Here is a 6,257-nt window from a genome sequence, read left to right on the forward strand (position 1 = left end):
GAGCATTATATACTACGTTTATAGTTCATGTACTATGTTTTAAGTATATACTTCCACGGATAATTTGCCAACCGTAAATTAAATTTGAACGTGCAATGTAAAAGTATTTTAAATGTTAATACTGACTCACTTAATTGGTTCTACCGGGAATGTAATCCATGAACGGGAACCCCTCTTGCACCTGCAGTCTTACGTACCACGTTTTTTTTTTATTTTTTTTGATATCCTGCGCTGATCTAAAGTTTTGTCGTAACATGTGTTTTTAATTGCCATTTTAAGTGTTCACTTCTTGTGGTTAATTGCTTACATATTACAATTCTACAAGAATGACATTAAATTTACGTAAGTGGTATTACAAAAATAGTTTATAGAGCATTTTTAGTGATATTTAGCTGGGGTATGTAATAATTGCAATGACACTGCCAGGGCTTCAAATCTCAAAGACCTTAGGAACACTACCACTACGCCCTTTATTCTATTATAGATTCCATTATAGATATTATCAGCACCCTTGCCCTATAAAACCGGAACGAAGTAATTCTCACATTACTTCTTGGCGGCAGAAGTTGGACAGGCAAATTATACATAGGAATATGTAAATAAAAATAATCATAACTTTACTATAAAAAAAACCAATTTCGAAAGTTTGTGGAATCACATCTAGTTACCAAGTTTTATTGACATTGGTTAGGGGAAAGTGGGTGAAATTCAATAAATCATATTCATCTAGTAATTTGCCATCCCTAGAAGTGAAATATTGTCTTCAAATTGAAATAGAACCAGTACTGAGGTACCCTCTTTCCAACAAAAGAAGAATCACAATAAAATCTATAAATTTTTAAAGTCGCCTAAAAATTTTAACGCAATACGTGTAAAGTCGAAGTCAAAGAATCATTCATTCCATAGGTAAAATAAATTGACACTTGAGAACGTCACTTTTAAGCTACTGCTTGTTCATGCTGACTTCCCTGAGAAGAACGAGAAAAAAACTCTAGGGATTGCTCTTTTCAAATAAACTTAATTGGTTTAGAATATACTTTTAAAAGAGGTCCTTGCAAAAGAAGTCCGCTATCTAACCAGGATGCTGCGAGATGCCACTGAAATTAAAAACAATTTCAACAGGGAAGATGGTTTCTCAGTACCACCAGTTTGACAATCCCAAACAGACATAAGACTGCAGTACTAATTAATATGTTTTAGTTTATTCTAATTTATATTATTAATTAATAATAAATTGAACTTAATAAAAATTCATTCAATAAAATAATTTGTAAAACTTAATGTAGCGTAATTTGGAACGTTTTCTTTGTAAAATTAAAAATAAGGTATTTAATTAATAACTATTGTAACTATAGTGAAAAAATAAGGTGGTTTGCATCAATATTAGACATAACTGGTTGAAGACTGTACCACCTCAGTCAACCGTGACCATGGGACCTGTAAAGGGTCCGAAACGTCGGTTTGTTTGAAAAAACAAATATACGCGATTTAAATCCGGAAAAATAGTTTCATTTCTTATGTGTAACAATCGCGAAAACCTAAGAACTCGATATGTATAGAGCTTTCTATATAACGTACCTTTGTATAATAACGTCACATGTTAAAAAAGGTTACAAATTGGTTTTTTCACTTCAAAAGGGAAATCAAATGAAATTATAATTATTAATACAAAGATGAAGAAAGAAGAACACTTAGAAACAATTCCTTAAATCAGGCCGGATTCAAACCGATGTCCTCTAGCAAACCGTGCCATATGCTATACCGAGTAAGCCACGCAACGAACCAGCGGACCTCACGATTTTTTCTATACGCTTGTTCTTGTATCTTTGTATTTGTTTTTGAACGACTTTTTAGCCGTACGCCATCTACGAGAAATCTATGAAAGTATTTCGTCACCCACTTAGATATCTTTACAGCTACCAGCTAGAGATGTCGCTATTCACTGTATTTAATTTTTTATTCAATTGATTTTCAATTATTTTTTGTGTGAAATTACTCTATGTTGAGTGTGTGTGTTATGTTGAGTGTGTGTGTCATCTATGGTGTAATTGCATGCACATGCGACTTATCAACTTATGTCTCTGGGTGACGGGCGCAGTGGCAGTGCCCCTAAAAATCTTTGGTTTTAAAGCTCTGAGTAGCGCTGCAACTATTATAGATAGGCGTGTCGTTTACCACCACACACACGACTTGCTCGTACCGGCACTTGATATCATAAAAAAAATAATCATTTTGCCATAAAGATATGCCCTAGGCGTAATATATTTATATTTATAAATGTTGTCTTCCATAAATGTAAGCAAATATAATTAGGTATGACTTTGCTTTTAATGTCTACCAATAAAACGATGTAAAAAAACTAGTTTCTGTGAAGTTTGAAATGCGGAGACAGGTCAAGATGAAAACTGCTGGATACCACTGTACTCTCGATTAAGAAGCCGCGTTACACACTACACGATTTTTCGACTGCGAGAAATGAAGTTTTCATGTAAATAATGTGCCCATTTCGAAATACAAATTGTGCTATAGAGTTACAAAATAAGTTGATAGATAGGTAAAATTGGTGATTTCTTGATTCATTCTTACAAATATCGAATCCGGGACTTCGTACGTAACGTGCATATGCGGTACTTTGTTAATCAATGCTTACTTTGTCTAAATAAATACTAATTCGTTTGACAGACATGCTGACATAGCACTTCCTTCTGAATTTTATCAGACAAGGGTTGGGATAAGCGTTTGCGCATTGATGCTTATAATTTTACAGACAATATTAAATCAGGATTTAAAACGTATACACTTCGAGAACTGTCGTCGTCAAATGGGGAAATGGTTAATTCTCAATTGAGAAGTCAATCGTTCGAATCTATTTTAAATATTTATATTTTAGACTTTTTTTTTATAAGATTAAACACGCACACGCACTCTTAAATACTACCTATTAACTCTCGCCTTGAAAAGGTCCAAATAATACCGATATATATAATAGATCTATCGTGATCGAGACAACCTGCGGGAGCCAAATAACGGTTCTGCCAATGAGTTACAACTGTCATGTCCACAAAGGCTATTTAAGTCAAAACTTTTATATCGTACGATGTCAACGCAATCGGATTTTACACCGATAACGCGACACGTGGTTTTCACAAATAGTAATTTGCTGCTTAAGTGCCACACGTTTCTATTATTTTCAACCTTATGTTGCAATGTCGTAAAGTTGAGATAAAAAGTGATTAGAGTGAAAATTAATGTGGATAATATTTAAAACTAGTCGCTACTTGACAATTTGGGTTCTTAGAAATGTCTCATTATTTTTAGTGTTCTGTTGTGAATTGTTTTTTAAAAGAAATGCTTAAATGGCAGTTTACTAAAGTCGCTTCTGATAAAGTTGCTTAATAGACGTAATTATGATTTCTTTTTCTGAAAACAGGGATCAAAATACGATTGGAATTTTAATTAGAGATAATAATACGTTTAGTGTGTTGTTACGTTTTGATAAAATAGAAATAGAGCAGTTTTAAAGCCCCCACATACGAGACGATTTGCCTTCACGATGCGTCGTTTCGGACTTATCGAAACGACGAATCGATAGTGTATGTTTAGTAGTAGAACTCCTTGTGCAAGAGTCCGTCCAGGGAAGTACTGCTACCTTACCTATTTCTACCGCCAAGTAGTGAGCATTACTATGCGTTTCGATTTTGCGACTACCAAATTATGTAACAGGGTAACGGGCGCAGTGGCAGTTCCCCTCAGATATTTGTGATTTAAAGCTCTTAGTTACACTGCAACTGTTACAGACAGGCATGTCGCTTATCACCAGGCGTATGACTTGTTCCTCACTTGATATCATAAAAAAATAATATTTTTCGTTAGCGATTAACTTGAACGCCACAGGAGTAGCGACAGACCGATACGATTATCGTTACAATTGATCGCCACGCGGAATCGTCTATATATGGCAGCCTTTAATGTATCTACGTAATGTAAATGTAAGTGAAGTGTTGTTTAGCAGATTGGATGTCAAAAATATTTAGGTGCTTTTTTTTACTGATTTTTTTTTCAGTGGTTTCATTCAGAACGGAAACAAACTATTAAACTATTCATTAAACGTGGCAATATTATTTTTCAAAGTAACATTAGCCGTCAGTTTCTTATCTCTAATAAAAAATACGTTATGTTGTCGCTTTTCGTGGCTATCACGATTTATCGACCGATCAAAGTGTTTAAAAGAAATTAGATTAATTTTGTGATGATCTCTGTGTGTTTGCAATAAGAGAGTTTGATGAGAACCTTGCGTCGATTTCCGGTAGAACCAATTGCAAAACCGAAGTTATCTCAATTGATTCTGGTCTTCGTGTTAATGTCAATGAAGTTAATATCGTTCCTCTGCGACTCATTGTACTGCGAATTCCCTAGTTACAGACCATGCAATTGCAATGCAATTGGTGTCTAATAGGTTATTCTTAACGAATATAATTAGTTATATGTTTGTTGTTATATGGGCGACAATGTCTATTTTATGTCTTTGGAGAGAATACAATTTCAAATCCTGCTATAAAAACTTAACTGAAACTAAACATTATTAATACAAAGAAAAATTCCGAAAAATTCAGCCGAACTCGAACCAGAGCGACCTGACGCTCTCCCAACTGAGTCACGGAACGAATCAGCAAACCTTACGGCTTTCTCTAAGTGCTTTTTGCAGATCTTTGTTTGTAGATTTTACCGACTTTTGCGCCGTAACGCCACCTGTGAGAAACCTGAAAGTTTTTCATCACTCAGCCTACCTGGCTGCTCAGCTAAACATTTTTAAACAGCAAATTTGAACGATTTAAAAACTGACATTAAGAATAATTTTAAACAAAGAATTGTGCTTTATATTCGTAAACACATTATTTGTTCAAGCCTCCACATAAATTTAAATATCACACATTATTGAACACTTTTTTTAAATTTTACTAATAAAAATCAGTATACGAAATGAAACTGTTTTTCTGGATTTAAATCGCGTATATTTGTTTTTGCAAACAAACCAACGTTCCGGGCCCTTTACATGCCTTTGGTCACAGTTAAAAAATCAGTATACTTCGTCTACAATCTCAATTCGCATTGTGTAATTCCTTTGTATATGTCAAATTAGTCATTTTTTATCACTATCTTATATTTACTCCGCGTAAAGATTACGAATTTTTATGTACGGAACCCTAAAATGTATAGTTTTAAAGTCGTTCTTGGCAAACTTTTTTTTAAATTACAGGAAGTAGCAACGGGCCGACGGCGCCAAATGACAAATGACTAACTGGTGAATATTAGAAATGGCTCTTGCTGGTATAACTTCATTCAATGAAACATTAGTTGCATGACGACATCATGACGTCAAAAAATTCTCTGAAAATCAAACTTTATCTTCTATATGAACGATAAGGAAATAATGAAACTTATTTCAAACTAGTTGGTGCCCGTGACTTCGCCTGTATAGAACAAGTACTAGGCTATTGTACATAATATACTATTTTTTTGTTTGTTTATTTCTTACAAAAGGCATAAATTCATATTGAAATTCTTGCTTGAGAAATTATTTTTCCTTACAAACTTTCATCCCCTATTTTACCCCGTTTAATTTTATGACAAAAAGTAGCCTATGTCTTTCTCCTAGGTGCCATCTACCTCTATACCAAAATGTATCAAAATTGGTGTAACTTTATAGGCGTGAAAACATTACAGACAGAATTATTTGCGCATGTTTAATATTACTTTAGATTTGTACTCATGAGGCCAGCAAAGTTTTCTAGATATTTCCACAAGAACAGATAGTAAGAAGTATTTGGAGACTAAAGCTTTACTAACAGTACAGCTCCTTGTGAAACAGTTCGTCCAGAGAAGTAATGCCACCTTACCTATTTCTGCCGCCAAGCGGTAATGTGATCCCTACTGTGTTCCGTTATACTGCGTTCCAGTTTTGAAGGGGTAAGGGAGCTAGTGAAATTACAAGCACGTGCGACTTATCAACTTAAGTCTCAAGTGACGTGTGCAATGACAGTACCCCTGAAATCTTTGCAATTTAAAGCTCTGAGTGGCTTTGCGACTATGTCCCTGACCAACAGACTCACGACTTGTTCGTTCCATCACTTTATATCATAAAAAAAACAGATCTAAATGGAATATTTTTTCCAAATAAACCTACATTAGGCAAAGTCAATAATCAGAAAGTTCAATATGTTATTTATTTAAAAGTATATCAGTTAACAATTAAACCA

The sequence above is a fragment of the Hyposmocoma kahamanoa genome, unplaced genomic scaffold (assembly GCF_003589595.1).
Source record: "Hyposmocoma kahamanoa isolate Upper Pololo Valley unplaced genomic scaffold, ASM358959v1 240, whole genome shotgun sequence".
NCBI lineage: Eukaryota > Metazoa > Arthropoda > Insecta > Lepidoptera > Cosmopterigidae > Hyposmocoma > Hyposmocoma kahamanoa.